Source organism: Eumetopias jubatus, unplaced genomic scaffold, assembly GCF_037043125.1.
Source record: "Eumetopias jubatus isolate StellerSeaLion01/CBP00866 unplaced genomic scaffold, mEumJub1_p1.0 scaffold_6, whole genome shotgun sequence".
NCBI lineage: Eukaryota > Metazoa > Chordata > Mammalia > Carnivora > Otariidae > Eumetopias > Eumetopias jubatus.
Window position 1 is genome coordinate 60,063,779 of NW_028274812.1, and position 21,960 is coordinate 60,085,738.

General features: G+C 38.6%; 1 pseudogene; it reads left to right on the plus strand.

Annotated features, from left to right (window-relative positions):
- Positions 1–21,147: 21,147 nt before the first annotated feature.
- LOC148164083 (U2 spliceosomal RNA) lies at positions 21,148–21,316 on the plus strand (annotated as a pseudogene).
- Positions 21,317–21,960: the final 644 nt, after the last annotated feature.

Genomic DNA, 21,960 nt, shown 5'->3' on the forward strand with positions numbered 1-21,960 from the left:
ACTAGAGAAATGGTAATCACTAATAGTGTGTCTTTATATTTGAAACCTTCCAAAGAGCTTTGCTCTCCATTTTGTCTGCCAAAGTTCCTCATTTACAGTGAGGCTAGGACTGGCCAGACTAGCTATTTTTTGAACTGCCAGAGTGAGGACTTGCATTCAGTAAGGCTGAACTTGGAGTAGGGAATTTTATGCCCAAGGTAGAATAAGACCCTGAAGGTAGGGAATACGGGTCAAGTCAAAGTCTATAGGAAAATGTCAGAGGTCACACCAAGGGAGACTCTGTATAAACATCAAGTCCACAGTGCCAAAGGTAGGATCGAGGGCAAGGTCAGAGATCAAGGGTTTGAGACCAGATGGGGATGAGATTGGAGCAAAGGCAGGCCAGAGGCAAGCAGGTTAAGACTGAGGGCTGGTGGTAAGGCTTAGGACGCATTCTTAGAATCATAGTGGAAGTCTGGACTTGCTTTCCTGGATGTGGGTTCATTATGTGAGGAAAGGTAAGACTGGCTTAAAACTGAAAACAGAGTTAACATTGGTATTTGATTTTCAGGATGATAGGGGATATAATCCTATTTATATTAAAAAAAAAAAAAAAACAGACCAAGGGAGACTGACTCTAGTTGTCAGTCACACAGCATCTGAGCAATGGAGTGGTGGGTTGGATTTACAGAAATGGCAAAGGAAGAAGTGAGCACATCAGCACTCTTCATGAGAATGGGACGGAAGTAGGCAGAACCCAGGTTCATTATCTCCACTTGTCTGGTTGACAGGCTGTCAGGTTAACACAGATGTGAGGGGTCTAAACTTACTCCCCAGACTCAAATGTGCATGAATGGTAATTTTATTAGTTTTTATAAATGATATTTAATATAATTTACATTTCTGTGATGATCACCTGCCCCATGGCTAAAACATCTCAGTAAACTCAGGGAAAACACCCCTTCTTCCCAGAGTTGCTTTAAGTTTCAGGTGGTGTGACAGTATAAGGGCTAGGGGGGAGGAAGGGTGGGGATGGGGATGTTGTGTGGGTCTGTTTTTCCAGTGGTGTCTGCTGGGCTATCTTCAGTCCAGTTTGTTCTCCAGAGATCTCCAGTTGGTCCCTTGTTATCTCTTGTTCCCATACACAAGGTTCCTGCAGCTCTCACCAATGTCCCCAGAGGATATAGACTCATTTGCTTCTCTACTGGGGTGTCATAAAATCTGGTGGTGTGTTGAGTGGGTTATCTCTGGTCTCAGATACAGGGGAATTATTCTCTTGTTGGAAAACTCGCCCTTGCTCCTTTAATTATTTCCACAAGTCTTCGTGCCCTGCTCCACCCCTCTCTGATGTGAATAATCAATATTTCCTCAATTCAGTGTGAAATGTAAGCAAATCCTAATGCCCAGAGCCAGACCCCTCTTGCCCATAAGCCCTCCTGCATAGAAATGCTGGAGCTGTCCTGGCTGGCTCCCCTAATAAAGCCAGCAAGACTTCATGGGATGCTGGGCAAGATGAAGACTACAGTGAATTTCTCTGAGGTATCTTGCCCAATGTTTATCTAGCTGCCTTGATTTTCCTTAGTGACTAGACAGGATTGCCAGATACCTAAATGACTAGGTATCATTCTGGCCCCTTCATCAGAAATTATAGCTAAGGCCAGGTCAGCCTGACATGGAAGAGAAGTCAATTGCTGGCGGCTGACCTCATCTCTGGATGACGTCCTTTTGTAAAACATTTATAACCTTACATGTTTTAGGAACATTTGATGCATGCTAAGAGAATATTCTGCTAAACTATTCATCCATTAAAGATATTTTCTTTTTATTATAATAATTATGTGAATATTTTTACAGTTGACTAAGAATAATTTTTCTCTCATTCACACTATTTTTTGTTGTTGTTCTTGTGTCCTAGTGCTGTATTCCAATGCCATGGTGTGAGAGATGAAGGTTATAAAATTTCTTGCATGAGACTGAATCATTTTAGCTAATTGTGTTAGAAAATTTAACTTTTCTCAGAGATAATTCTATTACCTATGTAAGTGGAGCCTTTATGGGCTGCTGCCTTTCTCTTCATCCACAGATAGAGAGGGTCTGGGTACCATGAAATGGAATTGGATCAGACAGATTGAGGATTGAGTTCAAATTCTTTCTCAGTAGTAATAAATGTCACCTCAAGTCAGTCACTTAAATTCCCTGAGTTTTTGGTTTCTTTCTCTGCAAACTGTGCCAAAGTACCTGCTCTGTGAGGAATGTACCTTAAGGTGAGTACCTGTGCTAATGTACCCCAACACATCGTCAGCTACTTAGTAGCTATTTACAGATATGTCATATTTAGTGAAAAATGAGGACACAATAATAAGGTTAAAAGAAGGAATTAAAGAAGAAAGACCTTTTAATTACTTCAGCTGAGGCTGGAGTTGTAGCAGAAAGAGTGCAGGTGTCAGAAGACCTGGTTTCAACTCTTGTCTATTGTTTTTTGAGCTCCTGGCAAACAATTTCTGAGTCTCGGTTGTAAAAAAAAAAAAAAGAAAAGAAAAAAGAAACAGTCATATCTAACTTACAGAGTTTTAGAACTTAAATGAGATAACATGTGAACGTTTAGAACGATGATTGGCCTTTGGTAATTGTGTAATAGATGCTTGTTACTGAATTAAAACACTAAGCTTATTGAGAATTAATTTTTATTTTTTGGAGGGAGGTAGGATATTTAACACTTTAATTTGCAAATCCATGATGTGTTTTTGTAGATACAATAATGGGATCACCACTTAGCAATTTTTCTTTTTTTTTTTATTGGTTTCAGAGGTAGAATTTAGTGATTCATCAGCTGCATATAACACCAAGTGCTCATTACATCATGTGCCCTCCTTAGTGTCCATTGCCCAATTACCCCATACCCCCACCTACTTTCCCTCCAGCAGCCCTCAGTTTCTTTCCTAGAGTTCAGCATCTCTTACAGTTTGCCTCACTCTCTATTTTCATCATATTTTATTTTTCCTTCCCTTCCCCTATGTTCATTTGTTTTGTTTCTTCTCCTTCTCCTTCTCCTTCTCCTTCTCCTTCTCCTTCTCCTTCTCCTTCTCCTTCTCCTTCTCCTTCTCCTTCTCCTTCTCCTTCTCCTTCTCCTTCTCCTTCTCCTTCTCCTTCTCCTTCTCCTTCTCCTTCTCCTTCTCCTTCTCCTTCTCCTTCTCCTTCTCCTTCTCCTTCTCCTTCTCCTTCTCCTTCTCCTTCTCCTTCTCCTTCTCCTTCTCCTTCTCCTTCTCCTTCTCCTTCTCCTTCTCCTTCTCCTTCTCCTTCTCCTTCTCCTTCTCCTTCTCCTTCTCCTTCTCCTTCTCCTTCTCCTTCTCCTTCTCCTTCTCCTTCTCCTTCTCCTTCTCCTTCTCCTTCTCCTTCTCCTTCTCCTTCTCCTTCTCCTTCTCCTTCTCCTTCTCCTTCTCCTTCTCCTTCTCCTTCTCCTTCTCCTTCTCCTTCTCCTTCTCCTTCTCCTTCTCCTTCTCCTTCTCCTTCTCCTTCTCCTTCTCCTTCTCCTTCTCCTTCTCCTTCTCCTTCTCCTTCTCCTTCTCCTTCTCCTTCTCCTTCTCCTTCTCCTTCTCCTTCTCCTTCAACATATAATGTATTATTTGTTTCAGGACTACAGGTCTGTGATTCATCAGTCTTACACAATTCACAGCACTCACGATAGCACATACCCTCCCCAATGTCTATCACCCAGCCACCCCATCCTGCCCACCCCCCACCACTCCAGCAACACTCAGTTTGTTTCCTGAGATTAAGAATTCCTCATATCAGTGAGATTATATGACACATGTCTTTCTCTGATTGACTTATTTTGCTTAGCATAATACCCTCCAGTTTCATCCATGTCTTTGCAAATGGCAAGGCTTCATTTTTTGATGGCTGCATAATATTCCATTGTATATATGTATACCACTTCTTTATCCATTCATCTGTTGATGGACATCTTGGCTCTTTCCATAGTTTGGCTATTGTGGACATTGCTGCTATAAACATTGGGGTGCACGTAGCCCTTCGGATCACTACATTTGTATCTTTGGGGTAAATATCCAGTAGTGCAATTGCTGGGTCGTACAGTAGCTCTATTTTCAACTTTTTGAGGAACCTCCATACTGTTTTCCAGAGTGGCTGCACCAGCTTGCATTCCCACCAACAGTGTAAGAGGGTTCCCCTTTCTCCGCATCCTTGCTGACATCTGTCATTTCCTGACTTGTTAATTTTAACCATTCTGACTGGTGTGAGGTGGTATCTCATTGAGGTTTTGATTTGGATTTCCCTGATGCCGAGCGATGTTCAGCACTTTTTCATGTGTCTGTTGGCCATTTGGATGTCTTCTTTGGAAAAATGTCTGTTCATGTCTTCTGCCCATTTCTTGATTCGATTATTTGTTCTTTGGGTGTTGAGTCTGATAAGTTCTTTATAGATTTTGGATATTAGCCCTTTATCTGATATGTTATTTGCAAATATCTTCTCCCATTCTGTTGGTTGTCTTTTGGTTTTGTTGACTGTTTCCTTTGCTGTGCAAAAGCTTTTTATCTTGATGAAGTCCCAATAGTTCATTTTTGTCCTTGCTTCCTTTGCCCTTGGCGATGTTTCTAGGAAGAAGTTGCTGCGGCTGAGGTCGAAGAGGTTGCTGCCTGTGTTCTCCTCTAGGATTTTGATGGACTCCTGTCTCACACTGAGGTCTTTCATCCATTTTGAGTCTATTTTTGTGTGTGGTGTAGGGAAATGGTCCAGTTTCATCTTCTGCATGTGGCTGTCCAATTTTCCCAACACCATTTGCTGAAGAGACTGTCTTTTTTCCATTGAACATTCTTTCCTGCTTTGCTGAATATTAGTTGACCATGGAGTTGAGGGTCCATTTCTAGGCTCTCTATTCTGTTCCACTGATCTATGTGTCTGTTTTTGTGCCAGTACCATACTGTCTTGATGATAACAACTTTGTAATAGATCTTGAAGTCTGGAATTGTGATGCCACTGGCTTTACTTTTCTTTTTCAACATTCCTCTGGCTATTCAGGGTCTTTTCTGGTTCCATTCAAATTTTAGGATTATTTGTTCCATTTCTTTGAAAAAGGTGGATGGTATTTTGATAGGGATTGCATTAAATGTGTAGATTGCTCTAGGTAGCATTGACATCTTCACAATGTTTGTTCTTCTAGTCCATGAGCATGGAACGTTTTTCCATTTCTTTGTGTCTTCCTCAATTTCTTTCATGAATATTTTACAGTTTTCTGAGCAAAGATTCTTTGCCTCTTTGGTTAGATTTATTCCTAGGTATCTTATGGTTTGGGGTGCAATTATAAATGGGATCGACTGCTTAATTTCTCTTTTCTCTGTCTTGTTATTGGTGTATAGAAATGCAACTGATTTCTGTGCATTGATTTTATATCCTGCCACTTTACTGAATTCCTGTATGAGTTCTAGCAGTTTTGGGGTGGAGTCTTTTGGGCTTTCCACATAAAGTATCATACCATCTGCAAAGAGTGAGAGCTTGACTTCTTCTTTGCCAATTCGGATGCCTTTTATGTCTTTTTGTTGTCTGATTGCTGTGGCTAGGACTTCTAGTACTATGTTGAATAGCAGTGGTGATAGTGGACATCCCTGCCGTGTTCCTGACCTTAGGGAGAAAGCTTTCAGTTTTTCCCCATTAAGAATATTCGCTATGGGTTTTTTATAGATGGCTTTTATGATATTGAGGTATGTACCCTCTATCCCTACACTCTGAAGAGTTTTAATCAAGAAAGGATGCTGTACTTTGTCAAATGCTTTTTCTGCATCTATTGAGAGGATCATATGGTTCTTGTTCTTTCTTTTATTAATGTATTGTATCATATTGATTGATTTGCAGCTGTTGAACCAAATTTGCAGCCCAAGAATAAAGCCCACTCGGTTGTGGTGAATAATCCTTTTTTAATGCACTGTTGGATCTTATTGTCTAGTATTTTGGTGAGAATTTTTGCATCCATGTTCCTCGTGGACATTGGTCTGTAATTCTCTTTTTTGATGGGGTCTTTGTCTGGTTTTGGGATCAAGGTAACGCTGGCCTCATAAAATGAGCTTGGAAGTTTTTCTTCCATTTCTATTTTTTGGAACAGTTTCAGGAGAATAGGTATTAATTCTTTGAATGTTTGGTAGAATTCTTCTGGGAAGCCATCTGGCCCTGGGCTTTTGTTTGTTGGGAGATTTTTGATGACTGCTTCAATTTCCTTAGTGGTTATGGGTCTGTTCAGGTTTTCTATTTCTTCCTGGTTCAGTTTTGGTGGTTGATACATCTCTAGGAATGCATCCATTTCTTCCAGATTATCTAATTTGCTGGCATATAGTTGCTTATAATATGTTTTTATAATTGTTTGTATTTCTTTGGTGTTGGTTGTGATCTTTCCTCTTTCATTCATGATTTTATTTATTTGGGTCATTTCTCTTTTCTTTTTGATAAGTCTGGCCAGGGGTTTATCAATCTTATTAATTCTTTCAAAGAACCAGCTCCTAGTTTCGTTGATCTGTTCTACTGTTCTTTTGGTTTCTATTTCATTGATTTCTGCTTTGATCTTTATTATTGCTCTTCTCCTGCTGGGTTTAGGCTTTATTTGCTGTTCTTTCTCCAGCTCCTTTAGGTGTAGGGTTAGGTTGTGTATTTGAGACCTTTCTTGTTTCTTGAGAAAGGCTTGTATTGCTATATACTTTCCTCCTAGGACAGCCTTTGCTGTATCCCAAAGATTTTGAACAGTTGTGTTTTCATTTTCATTGGTTTCCATGAATTTTTTTAATTCTTCTTTAATTTCCCGGTTGACCCATTCATTCTTTAGTAGGATGCTCTTTAGCCTCCATGTATTTGAGTTCTTTCTGACATTCCTCTGGTGATTGAGTTCTAGTTTCAAAACACTGTGGTCCAAAAATATGCAGGGAATGATCCCAATCTTTTGGTACCAGTTGAGACCTGATTTGTGACCTAGGATGTGATCTATTCTGGAGAATGTTCCATGGGCACTAGAGAAGAATGTGTATTCCGTTGCTTTGGGATGGAATGTTCTGAATATATCTGTGAAGTCCACTTGGTCCAGTGTGTCATTTAAAGTCTTTATTTCCTTGTTGATCTTTTGCTTTGATGATCTGTCCATTTCAGTGAGGGGGGTATTAAAGTCCCCCACTATTATTGTATTGTTGTCGATGTGTTTCTTTGATTTTGTTATTAATTGGCTTATATAATGGGCTGCTCCCATGTTAGGGGCATAGATATTTACAATTGTTAGACCTTCTTGTTGGATAGACCCTTTAAGTAGGATATAGTGTCCTTCATCATCTCTTATTATAGTCTTTGTTTTAAAATCTAATTTTTCTGATACAAGGATTGCCACCCCAGCTTTCTTTTGATGTCCATTAGTATGGTAAATGGTTTCCACTCCCTCACTTTAAATCTGAAGGTGTCTTTGGGTCTAATATGAGTTTCCTGCAGACAGCATATCAATGGGTCTTGTTTTTTTATCCAATCTGATAGCCTGTGTCTTTTGATTGGGGCATTTAGCCCATTTACATTCAGGGTAACTATTGAAAGATATGAATTTAGTGCCATTGTATTGCCTGTAAGGTGACTGTTACTGTATATTGTCTCTGTTCCTTTCTGGACTATGTTACTTTTAAAGGCTCTTTCTTTGCTTTGAGGACCCCTTTCAATATTTCTTGTAGGACTGGTTTTGTATTTGCAAATTCTTTTAGTTTTTGTTTGTCCTGGAAGCTTTTTATCTCTCCTTCTATTTTCAATGACAGCCTAGCTGGATATAGTATTCTTGGCTGCATATTTTTCTCATTTAGTGCTCTGAAGATCTCATGCCAGTCCTTTCTGGCCTGCCAGGTCTCTGTGGATAGGTCTGTTGCCAATCTAATGTTTCTACCATTTTAGGTTACAGACCTCTTGTCCCGAGCTGCTTTCAGGATTTTCTCTGAGACTTGTAAGTTTTACTATTAGATGTCAGGGTGTTGACCTATTTTTATTGATTTTGAGGGGGTTCTCTGTGCCTCCTGGATTTTGATGCCTGTTTCCTTCCCCAAATTAGGGAAGTTCTCTGCTATAATTTGCTCCAGTGAACCTTCTGCCCCTCTCTCTCTTTCTTCTTCTTCTGGGATCCCAATTATTCTAATATTATTTTGTCTTATGGTACCACTTATCTCTCACATTCTATCCTCATGATCCAGTAGTTGTTTGTCTCTCTTTTTCTCAGCTTCTTTATTTTCCATCATTTGGTCTTCTATATTACTAATTCTCTCTTCTCCTTCATTTATCCTAGCAGTTAGAGCCTCCATTTTGATTGCACCTCTTTAATAGCCTTTTTTGATTTCTACTTGGTTAGATTTTCATTCTTTAATTTCTCCAGAAAGGGTTTATCTAGTATCTTCCATGCTTTTTTCAAGCCCAGCTAGTATCTTTATAATCGTCATTCTGAACTCTAGCTCTGACATCTTACTAATGTCTGTATTATTAGGTCCCTGGTAGTTGGTACTGCCTCTTGTTCTTTTTTTTGAGGTGAGTTTTCCATCTTGTCATTTTGTCCAGAGAAGAATAGATGAATGAGAGAACAAAATGCTAACAAGGTAAAAACGACCCCAGAGAAATATACACTAAACAAATCAGAAGAGCCCCGAAACTGGGGGAAAAGAAAGGGAAAGAAAGAAAAAAGAAAGAAAAAGAATATGATCAAATATGATCAGGCTGGTGCATAGATCAGTGCCACACAGTAGATTTGGGGCATATTTTGGTCTGTTAGAAGAAACTGCCTTCCAAAATTTTAAAGAAAGAAAAACTTATATATGTACAAAAATAAGGGTAAATACGATGAAGGGATGGAATATGACTGTAAAGATGAAAATTGTAAAAGATATTATAAAAGGAATTGATAAAATAAGAAGTTGGTTGAAAAAAGAAAGAAGAGAAATTTAAAAAAAAAAAAGGGAGAGAATGTGATCACACAGGAGACTAGAACAAAACAATACACTAGAGATTTAGGGTATATTTTGGTCTATTAGAAGAAACTGTATCAGTGAGCCCCCAGTGAAAAGCAGTCAGTCCCTCCTGTCTCCCCAGTCTCTGGCCACACTCCGTGCTCACCCGGCCTGTGACTGAGCGTTTCTATCTCTGGCACCCGACCCCGTGTGGAGTCTCCAAACCCAGCAGATCCCTGTGGTGCGCTTCTGTGCCACTCCTCCCCAGGGAGGAAGGAGAGTCTCCCCGGATCTGCCGCTTGTTGGGTCCCTGCTGGAGGAGCAGTGGCCCAGCTGTGCCATGGATCACGGTTTATGGCAACCCCAAGCTGAGAGCCTGCACCTCGCTCCGTCTCTGCAGCCGGCTTCCCGGCTGGGAACCTGGGAGCTCTGCCACACTCAGGCACCCCTGGTCTTTCTGTGACCCCGAGGGTCCTTAGACCACACTGTCCCACGAGGGTTCCACTCCCAGCTTAGCCACTGGAGTGACGTCCCTCAGCGGAGCCGACTTCTGAAAGTTCCAATTTTGTGCTCCACTGCTCCATCACTTGCCAGTAGCAGCTGAAGGTGGGGCCCCCTCCCCCTTCCCCCCTCCCCCTCCCCCACCGTCTATCCCCCCGAAAATCACCTCAGATTCACTTCTCTGCACGTCCTACCTTCCAGAAAGTGGTCGCTTTTCTGTTCAGAGAGTTGCTGCTATTCTTTTCTTTGATCTTCTGTTGAGTTTGTAGGTGTTCAGAATGGTTTGATCCTTATCTACCTGAATTCCTGGGACCAGACAAAATTTAGGTCTCCTACTCCTCCGCCATCTTGCTCCCGGACCCCACAGATTGGTTTTTGACTTTTGGAATCATACTCTGTGACTGGTGATTGTCCATTTGTTTTGTTTCTTAAATTGCACATATGAGTGAAATCATATGGGATTTGTCTTTCTCTGACTGACTTATTTTGCTTAGCATAATACCCTCTAGTTCCATCCACATCATTGCAAATGGCAAGACTTCATTCTTTTTGGATGGCTGAGTAATATTCCATTGTATACATATATACCACATCTTTTTTATCCATTCATCAGTCAGTAGACGTCTGGGGAGAGTTAATTATTTGAATTGAATTTGCATGGAGATACTTTTGTATTATGGCACATTCCATAGTTTGTTTTAAGTAAATATATCCAAAAATATGACACTAGAAAATAACCTTTCATACACTAGCTTTTTCTCCACAAAAATTGATGGTGATGACTTCATTTACACAGAGAGGCCCTATGATAATCTATCCTGTTATAACACAAATTTGGCTTTGATACAACTGGTAATTGGGTCCTGTCCTCCACAGCGGGCTTAGCCTCATCAGATCTTTAGTCTTGCAATAATGACACCAAATTTTACACGACTGGATTTTTCAGACCTCAGTTATAGTAGTATAGTAAGGTTCATGACAATTTTACCCCATGGCACTACTACTATATTTGCTCAGTATCTTGGTAGAATAATGAGTTGCCACCATATTGCAGGTGAGGAAACAGAGCAGACAGATGGTCAATATCTGTCCAAGAAGAGATGATAACAGTAATGGATTGGGCTTAACAGAAGAAAATTTTGAGATAGTTTGTCTTCAGTGCTCTCCTACCCACTCTCTTCTTCCGGTCTAGCATCTGGATCTCCTTTTTTTTTTTTTTTTTTTTGCTTCAGGTTTTAAGCTTCCTTCACCTTTCATCTGTCTCTTGAACTTGGTAAAATGTACGGGGCAGATCCAGTGCTCACCAAATATTCCATTTGTCCCCTAAGTTTGCCAGTCTTCCATGGAGTTTACAACCAAATGACTGAAGCTCCCCAATGGAATATAAATGGAAGTGACACTTGTGACTTCTGAACCAAGACAGTTAAGAGCTGGTGTGTTTCCTTTACTTCTTTTCTCCCCAGCTCCAGTGACCTTGGAAATGTGTGGAGATGGCAACATCCCAGAGGGAGAGAATCTGAAACTTTGCATCACAGAGTAGATAAGAGCCCTCGTGGGCTGCATTAGACTTCATGTAAGGGAGAAATAAACTTTTCCTGTGCTGATGCACTGAAATTTCAGGGATCATCCTTTACAGCACCTAGTATTAATAATTTCAATAAAGAACAAGGTATTAATTTGCACTTTTATAATTATGTGTTTACCTTCTTTTTGCAAAGAGCACCTAGCCTAGTTTTGCCTTTTCTAGAATTCCGTATAAATGGAATCATACAGCATAAATCTTTTGTGTCTGGTTTCTTTTGTTCAACCTAATGTTAATGAGATGCACCCAGGATTTTGCATGTTAATTCCTTTTGATTGCTAAATATTATCCCACTATATGGATATATCACAATTTATCTATCCCATTTACCTGTTGTTGAACATTTGGGTTGTTCCTCGTTTTCAGCTCTTACAAAAAAATTGTTTTAAAAATCTAGGTACCATCTGTATATGACTATATGTTCATTTCTCTTGAATAAATACTTGAGTATAATGGCTGGGTCACAGGGAAAGTGTATGTTTAACTTGAAAGAAGTACAAAACTGTTCTCCAGAGTGGCCTTATCATTTTCCATCCCATGAACAATATATGAGAGTTCCAGTTACTCTGCATCCTCTTTTCTTCTTATTTTTAAAACTTAGCTATTTTAATAAGTGTATAGTGGTATCTCATTCTGGTTTAATTTACATTTCCTTAGTGGCTAATGACGTTGAGCATCTTTTCACATGTTTTTCTTTGTCATAATATCTCCTTTTTGTCAAATGTCTGTTCAAATGTTTTGCCCACTAATCAAAATCAGGTTGTACATTTTCTTATTGAATTGAAAGAGTTTTTATACATTCTGAATAGAAATCCTTTATCAGACATATGCTTTGCAAATATTTTCTCCTGGGCCTATGGCTTGCGCTATCATTTTCTTAGCAGTGCCCTTTGAAGAGCAGAAAATTTTAGTATTAAAAAAATCCAATTTATTACTTTTTTAAAAATTCATACTTTTTGTGTCCTAAGAAATCTTTGTGTAACTCAAAGTCAAAAAGATTTTGTTCTGTGCTTTCTTTTAGAAATCTTATAGTTTTGCTGATGTATTTTGACATAATTTTTATTTGTGATGTGAGGTATATTTATTTTTGCATTTATTTATCCTTCATTTTTGTTCTGGCACCATTTTTGAAAATTTATCTTCCTTCATTGAATTACCTTGACACTTTTGTTGAAAATCCATTTATGCTTATGCCAATTTCACATTAGCTTGCTTACTGAAGTAAATCTTGAAACCAGACAATGGAAGTTCTCCAAATTTGTCCTCCCACTCCCATCTCAAAGGTATTTAGGCTGTTTTAAGATTTTTGTTTATTTCCACATAAACTGTAGAATCAGTTTATCACTTTTTACAAAAAAAAAAAACACAAAAAACTTATAATGATTTTGGTTAGAAATGCATTGAATCTGGGGCACCTGCATGGCTCAGTCGTTAAGCTTCTGCCTTCAGCTCAGGTCATGATCCCAGGGTTCTGAGACCAAGCCCCACATTGGGCTCTCTGCTCAGCGGGAAGCCTGCTTCTCCCTCTCCTACTCCCCCTGCTTGTGTTCCCTCTCTTGCTGTCTCTCTCTCTCTGTCAAGTAATCTTAAAAAGAAAAGAAAGAAATGCATTGAATCTGTACACTAATCCAGGAAGAAGTGACATCTTAACAATATGGAGCTTCAAATACATGGTATAACTCTCCATTTATTTAGTTGTTATCTAATGTTTTCAGCAGTGTTTTATAGTTTTTCAATATATGTGTCTTGTACACATTTAAAGAAAATATTTCCTAAGTAGTTCATATTTTATGATGTCGTCATTAATAGTATTGTTTCTTTGTTCCAATTACCAACTGTTCATTGTTAATATATAGAAATCCAATTGATTTGTATGTAGACCCTGGATCATGTGAGTTTGCTAAATTCACTTATTAGTTTTAATAGATTTTTGGTACAGCCTCTAGAATTTTTCACATAGACAGTAAAGTCATCTGCAAACATGGAAAAAGAAAGTTTAAATTTTGGAATTTCAGACATAAAAGAAGTCCCAGAGGAGACATCGGAAAGGTGCCTTATAGGTGTGATTTGTGAAAGTAGACACTAAATTAAGTTGTGCATGAAGTTGACTTCAGACCCTGTGGAAAAAACAAATAAACAAACAAACAATAACAACAAAACAAAACTCAAGTCTTCTCCTTCCATAGATCTGTGTCCTAAATGTTAATTGTAATGCATCCTTGGACTTATATTAAAGGTTAATCAGCACAAATTGTGCTAAAGATTAAATTAAATACATTCAATGACTCCTCAGGGGGACTGAAATAATTTGTCATAATTTGAATTAAAAGTCTAAGCAAAGTGACTACAATCATTTCTTGAAGAGGTGCAAAAAAAATTATAGTGTTATATTCATTCTTACAAGTCAGTAAGATCAAGCCTAAATAATTGTAATCAAGGAAGAGCAGAGATATTCAAATATTATTTATCGATCGTACTCTCCTCTTTCAAGGTTACAATAAAAATAACTTGATGGTTAAATATTTGTTGATAACGGTTCACCATATTTTATTCATTTAATTTCTAATATCATCCAGCTCTTTCCCATTGTTGCCAGATCTAGCCATTTCATCGCGTCTGTGGTTAATTTATATTCTACTGAAGGAATATCTTCCAGAAGAATGTGCTTGTCTGGTTAAAAGCTATGGTGTCTTAAAGAGCATAGAAAATTCAAAGTCTTTTGAATTTTCAGAAAGCTGTAGACCAATTTTTTAATCAAGGAATACACTCATAACGTTTTTATGGATACTTCATTTTTAAATAATGCCAATCTTACGTTATATTGATTACGTTATATTGATGCTGGCTTCTCTCAAATACATATAGAGCTTTAAAATGTGCATCGTTTTTCAAAATGGTCAGTTTTATTCCCCCCAAATGTTGATTTACTCAAAATAGATTTTCCCCCCTGTGAGACTGCATTCCAGTCTATATGTAAATTGAAACACACTCAGATTAAATTAAAATAACCGTGAATTATGGGCCAGTTTCCTCACATGAAGTCTTTTCTTACTTAACCTTTCCACATGAAAGAGAGAATCTGTATTTGGTGTCTACTGAACCTGTTTGACATTCCGGAGATGTCAGAATCCTGAAGAATACATCTTTGCTGGTCTGGGTAATGCTTTTGTTGCATAAAAGAACTAAGCTGGAAAGGGATTTGTGATTTTTCAATTCTAGAAATAGTATGATGAAAAAACTAATGATTCCCACACAGAGTTCAATGTTTGTGCAATGTTTATTCAGCCAAACAGAGCTGTTTTCTCTGCTATTAATCCTCAGCTTTTCTTAGACTATGGCATAAAATATTGGTGGAAAGCAATGTTTCAGTAGCATGTTACATTTCATTAAATAAATGTGGGTAAGTGAGTGATTCCCACAACTATTTTTGAAGTCAAGTACATTTCCTAACCTAAGAATTTAACCCTTTAATTTGTATTCATTTTCACCCTAAAGAAAATTATATTTTCATCCTATGTCCCTTTTACCTTGCAAATCAGGAAGCATTAATTTAATGTAGAAACCCAAAAATCTGTTCATGGGGTCATTTTAAATGTTTTGAAGTAAAAAAGATTTTTTGTGAATGGTACATTTTATGCATAACTTTCTTAAATTTGTCTTTACTTTTTTCCAAGTTACTCCGAACATATCCATATGAAAACATTTGGAATGACTTGATGCGCTAAGAATTCAAATTCCACCGCATGTTTTCCTCAAATCTCTTATGTTTTCTTCTTTACATTTTCCCAGTGAACATGCCAATTCTAATGAGATTACCATTTTAGCTTCCCTTAATCCCTTATGTATCCTTTTGTGAAGCATTTTAGAAGCAGTATTGTCAAATTCTCAATATGGTGGCAAAGAATGGAATAGGTGAGAAAGACAGAAAGGAGAAAGGGGGAGGAAGAGAGAGGAAGGGAGAGAATCCTTTGGAACCTTAGTGAAGTTCAGCCAAATTGCAAACCTTACGAAACAATTACAGCAACAACACTTGGCTTTTATTGAACAGTTACTACCTCGTAGGCACTGTAGAAAGTGCCTTCCATAATTTGTCTCACTTAATTACCCCTCTTCTGTGAAGTAAGCAGTCTGATTATGCCCATCATAAGGTGGAGGAAATGAAAAAATACTGAAATGAAGTGGCTTTTCTAAAGTTAAACAGCTAATAAATAGCAGAAATGTGATATGAACCCAGGTTTGCCTGATTCCTGTGCGTCCTGCAAATCCGTATCACCAGCACTGCAGCCAGCTCTGTTAAGAGCATACGTTTCCGAAAAGGCTTGTTTTCTTCTGAAATTACTCAGAATAAGGCCAAGGCTTGTGTTTTTGGTTTTATGTTCCCCTGACAACGTGTAGCCAAACCCTCACCCCTCAAAAACTTTGAAGTCTTATTCTAGGGTTTTTTGTGCAAGTTTCTTTGTAAATTAAAAAAAAAATGCAATAGAAACAGAGAGGTATTAGGTTCAAGCCAGCATGAAATTTGCCCTATGTTAGTCAGTCAAGCCATGCTGAGGGCCCCAGGGGGGCTGGCTCCAGTCAGAGTAGCACTGTGAGAAGGATCTCAGAACTGCACTCTCCTCTCCCAGCCAAGCCCCACTCCGATGCCTGCAAGCACCCTGCTTCCACTGTGCCTGCATCTCATTACTGAGCAAGGATCAACTTTCCAGCACTTTGTCTTTTACAAACTGGAAGAGCTGTGGTTAAAGATGTAGAGATTTTATTTAAAATCTGAAAATCTCTTGGTCGACCATACCCCCTTCTTTTTATTTTTTAAGATTTTATTTATTTATTTGACACAGAGAGAGAGAGAGAGAGCACAACCAGGGGGAGCTGCAGGCAGAGGGAGAAGCAGACTCCCCGCTGAGCAGGGAGCCCGATGTAGGGCTCAATCCCAGGACCCTGGGATCACTGACCTGAGCCGAAGGCAGACGCTTAATGACTGAGCCACCCAGGCACCCCGACCATACCCCCTTCTTATTCCTGTCTCCCAATTTACAGCCATCTTTAACTACTTTTTTTTTTTTTTTTTTTGTCTCAGGAAGGACTGTTTTGTGCCCTGATCTCAACTGCATTTGATTTCATAAAGAACCACTCCTTTGGAACAGACAACAGCATAAGGGGCTGTCCCAGTGGCCCCCTCTTTCTCAAGCCGGCAGAGGGCTGAGGGCACAGTGCTGACAGATGCCGGTGGCATTTTCTTCCACCTGTAGTTATCAACAGTTCTATTGGCAAAGCATTTTGTCCTATTTTATGTAGGGGAATGCTTGTGGCAATTACATTTTAACTAAGGTAATTATACTCCATCTGCTGAAACTTTTCACTTACAACTTTTGAAGTATTCCAAATGCATGAAGTATTCTTTCTTCTTTCCATGTTGTTCTGTTGAGTTCTTAAAGACAACAATGTCTTGTTGGGTAGGAGTGGTTAAGGAAGTTTGTCTTCTGATTAAGCCAATGAGCCAATGTTCTGATGACTTTAGATTTAATATGAGAGTTCTTTTGGTTAAGACTTTGAACAATCTTTTTTTTTTTTAAGATTTTATTTATTTGCATGAGAGAGAGCGCACAGAGGGAGGGAGAGAAGCAGACCCCTGCTGAGCAGGGAACCCGATGTGGGGCTCGATCCCAGAACTCTGAGGTCATGACCTGAGCCCAAGGCAGACGCTTAACAGACTGAGCCACCCAGGCACCCCTGAACAATCGTTTTATAAAAAGTGCAGTTGTTGCTGGCTGAGGTGCACTTCTCAGGGTCTGAGCTCATAATCTGAATGCAGTTCAAATTGACGGCCACTGGACCTATCACTCGTTTCCCCTGAGTCCTTCCTAACTTGGGTTTAAATCCCGCCTTCTTTAGGTATTATTTGATCTTGGGCAAGTTCTTAATTTTCCCTGAGCCTCAGTTTTTTATCATCTGTAAAAAGAATAATGACTGCCTCAAAAGGATGTTGTGAAGATTGAATGTTAATTCATATTAACATCTTGCACAATGTCTGGCCGAGTGCAAGGGCTGAGTTAAGTCTTAGTTATCATTGATACGCCATCTTTAACTGTGCTGAGCTCAACACATACTTTGTGAAAATTGCTTTCCTTTGGGTAAATACTCCACAAATCAAATTGTTTTATTGCCATTTGCTTCTTTTGAAAAGAGTGTTTAGTTGTAGGGCAGTTAAAACTACTGTAGCCGGCTGGATCTGGATTGAGGGGGTATAAAATGTTGTGTGTCATCTTACAGATGGAATAGTTATTTTATAGTGAGCAAAAATAACTTGTTTAGGTTTGATGAATGCCTATGTAACCCGAAGACAGATTGGTTTGGCTGATTCCCAAATATGAATTTCAAATTCCAATTTTGTATTAACAAAAATCCTTAATAATCGGCATTGTTACTTTAATGGCTTTCCAGAGTGAGGCAGCTAATGCCAGAAGTTTGCACCTAATTAGTGTCCGCCTTTTCCTCTCTCCTTTCCTTCTTCCCTTTCTTCCTTCCCCTAGCTGGGCATGACAAAGAGAAATAGGAAAAGGCTTATTTGTCCACTCCCTAGTCCCTCTCTTGGGCCATTCTCTCCATGGTGGAAGGTCGATGTACAAAGGTCACCTTCCAGGGCCCCTACAATAAACACTCTGACCTCACTGCCAAATCACTTTTCCAGAAAGTGCCACCAGATCATGTGTCACTTTTATGAACTTTTGTTCTGGCAAACCTGATGTTGTATGTCACCTCTTTTTTGGTTAAAATGTGTGCTCCTTAAAAGTAAACTATAGATGGATAAAAGTATGTTTCCAGCCTTATTTCAAGAATTTTCTTTATTTCTTTCTTAAAAATTGAAAGTATATTTAAAATACGGTCCCACAGCAGGAACCTAGAATCTACTGGTTAACTCCTTGTTAGCATATTATATTCACATAATATATTCACTAAAACAAGGTTACAGTTCATGAAACTTTCTTGTAATGACCTCTTTTAGGAAGTATATTTGAATTTCATTGTGTAGAAGTCTGCAATTTGATTAAAGAGTATAGACATCGAGTTTATGTTTTGCCCACTTAAAGGCTAGTTTTTATTGCTTTAAAAGTGCTTGCTTTGGTTTTATTAAATACACAGTGGCATATTGCTTACAACTTTGTCTTCACTAAAATGAATAAATATGTTTACATTTAACTTTTAAAACATTTTAATGCTTATTTGTTCATATTTTAGTTAATATATTAAAACACTGTTGCATCCTTTAACTTCAAAGCTAGTTTATTAATAAGATAACAAACACAAGTCACCTCCTCCACTCCACCAAAAACATCCAATCGGAGGCTAAAGCATTTTGTAGTTATTCATACATGCATAGATTTCATGGTTTACTTTCATTTATAATTATGGAGGAGAAAGACATTCACATTCTTAATTTTTAAGAGATGATTAGAATTACACTTGACAACTGGTGTCTAAGTGTATTTTATGTGTTCTTCAAATCATTATTTTGTACAATGCCCCAACTATCCTCAAGTAGGCTGAATATGTGTAACTTCACGTCAGTGAATTATGTCATTTTAAAAGAAATATTTACACAAAAATCTAATAATTTTTGGCTTTGGGATTACAACTATTTATTCATATTTTTAAAATATACACTGTTTTTAAGCCTATGGATTTTTCTGAGTATATTTAAGTGATTTTCTAAATTTATAACTAACCAAATTAATTAAAATTCTTTGGTGGTTATATTTTTTTGAAAGCCTAACCCCAGTTTGGAAACAGTAACAAAAAGCCTGCACATTCATTTTATGTTTAAAAGAACAGTTGAAGACCCACAATATGTTTGATTCTACAAATCAGAAAAACAGATTTTCACAATCCTGCTAGCTGTGACGGGTTCACTAAATTTTGTTGATATTTTTATACATTCCTGGCAGCTCTTATACTCTAGCAGCTCATGGCCTATGGGAATGTCCTTTAGATGGAAGGGGACTAATATATAATTTATCCAAGGATCAGCAAGTATTTCTAGTGGTAGGCAAGCTGTGATTATTTTACAAGATGAAACAACCTTATAAATTTACTGATGGCCAGTGCTGGGTGATTAAATGTTGTAAATAGTTGTAAAAGATAGTGTGCTTTTTTCCCCCTCTAGCTGCTAGAATTCACCAGTGCAGTGAGTAAAACTGGAAAAACAAAATCTTGAAATGACACAACCATAGACTTACAGCACAGGAGGGGAAAAGCTCTGGAAACTGGTTTTTCAGCCATGTTGTAGCTACAGAATGCTCCCGAAGGTAGTGCTCTGTCCTATTTCTACAGACTCCCACAGAAAGATATTATATGACTTACTATTTCTAGTTATACCGATTAAAACTAGAGTGCTTACAAGATCAATAATCATATCTGACTTGCTTATGTCCATTTCAACTTCAGTGTGGAAGAAACTAGATACAGAACCATATCCCTGGCTCATATATCGAGTGATACCTGAGTGGCAAGTTCACAAGCCTGTCTTTTCCACCCGGCTGCCCCAGTCTGGGTGGAGGACACCAATCTCCCCATAAGACTATTTTTGGAGGAGTGAAAACCCATCACTTTCTTACATCCATTGCTTTCTCTTCCCCTCCAACAGTATCTCCGGTGGTTGCCATCCTTCATGGGGACACAGCATTAAGTTGAGGGAGGCTATCCAGTCTGCTAAATTCACTCAGTATCTCACCCCAGCCTCCCACTACCCTGTTGTCAAATTTGAGCCCTGACAATGGTCAGGTTTGAGGCCAGCCATTGAAGAGTTGCATCCAAAGCTGTTAAATCTGGGAATGTAAAGAGACTTCACCACTGCCTCTGAGCAGCTTATTGTTAAATGCAAATAATCCTTGATGATATCCTGAGCTGATATAGGTCATCTTTTCCTTACCTGCAAGAGTACTTGTTAGATTTCTTTCTGCCCTGGCCTACTGCTTAAGGTGGAGTTTCTGAGATAAACTGTCAGATCATTTGAAACCCTGTTAGTGGTACTGGATGGGGACAATCTACTTTGAAGGGTCCCTAAGGTGGGTGACATAAGGGGTTGAAGAACTATCAGGAGGAAATCATTTTCAGGCAGATAATAATGGCTGGAACAGCCAGAGCTTCTAGAGGGCTTACCATGTGCCAAGCACAGTCCTAATGCTTTTTATATATACTGACTCATTTAATTCTCATAAAAAATCTTAAGAAGTAGATTCTACAAGTATCCCCCTTCTACAGATGATGTAACGGAGGCAAAGTCAAATAACCCCAGGGTCACAGTAAATAACAGCGTGGGGATTTGACCTCAGCTAGCTTGGCTCTAGAGTTTAAGGCTTACTATCTATTCACCTGGTTCCTTACAAACAACAGTGAGGATTTGGGGGTGAGAACCTAGGAGGAAAAGAGAGCCCAGCAGAGGAATAGGAGCCCCACCAGCTAAATCACAAATTTCAATTTTGTTTCAGATTAGTTTCCACAATCTGTTCAGGGAAGGAGACAGTTTTGATCCCATGATCTCTCCCAGAAGTAGGAATCTGTGTTTTATGTCACCTTTGTTAAGCCATGTCACTTTGAATACATTTATCTTTTCCTTGTATCTTAATTTACAAATAAATAAATTGGTTCCATAAAAAAATGAATGGGCATAAATACTTTTAGATGTGAAGTAATCAGTCTATATAATTGGTTTTGATAAGCTTTTTTTGTTCAATATGGAAACAACCAAAAAAGCTAGGTAGTTCAAATAAAACTACTACTAAATACAAAGTCTGTGAAAAAGGAAATTAAAAAAAGGTAACTTTTAAACAATCATTTTGATTTTTATTGTATTCATAGATCTTATCTCCAAGGCAAAGTGAAAAGTTGGTGAAATTTTCTAGGTAATTCCTAAGGAAAGATTACTTGTGTCCATATGTCCTGACAAGTAAGAACAAGTACGGTTAGTTTGCCCTACCCTGTATGTGGGTTTCTTCCACTGACTGATTGATGGATTGCTTTTTTTTGTTCTCATAAATCCTCAGGAAAATTGCCACGAGCATATAAACCAACAGCAGTTCCTGGAAATTTGCTTTTCTTTTTAAATTGAAAGACATTTGGTGAATTCTCTGTTCTATCGCTTCTCGGCCTTTTGGCTAAGATCAAGTGTGGTGACTTCTCTGTTCTAAAAGCAGCAGTTTAGGCAGAAACATTCTGGGATTGATTTTAGAATCATGCTTTGGTTCTATCCTTCATTTTGCCCATAAAGATTGGTCACACTCCACCAGTCTGATGTTGTGTTTTGGAGCTTGGAACTTCCTATCATTGGGATGCGTTACCATATATTGCTCTGGGATCAACTGCCTAGCTGTTGCTAGTTTCCAGGAAAGCCATTCTACTCTCTTTCCTGCTTTGAATCAATAAACAGGTCTGTTATTACTTGGGCCCCTGGGCAATTTCTCAACGATGGGGTCTAGCCTGGGGAGTAAGGAAGTGAGGAATAGGGTTGGGCCTAGGGAGTGGATAGTTCTTTAGGGTCATGTGACAAGGATCACCAAATCATCTCAAATAGTGCTTTCATTGTAAAGTTTAAGTTAGCATAAATTGTTTCAGAAGGGCCAGAGCTTTTGTTGCAACTGGAAAGTTGTTATTTAGTCCAATTTCCCTTGGATCTTGGGTCCTGTGGATGATGGCATGGAGGTACATGATCAAGGTAATAGTAGCAGGGTAGAGAGCAGGAAGCTTGAGTCAGCTCGTTCACGTGAGTAAAGAGCTAATCAAGTGCCATATCAGCAAGGTAAAGTTAAAGAGCATTTGGAAAGAACCACCAATGCCAAGGTTTCCGTGCATGAAATATAGCACAAGTTCAGGCTTCTAAACTCTACATACCTCTGACCTTTGGCTCTTTTATGTCTCTATTTTTCTGGCCTGACAGACCACATGCCAATG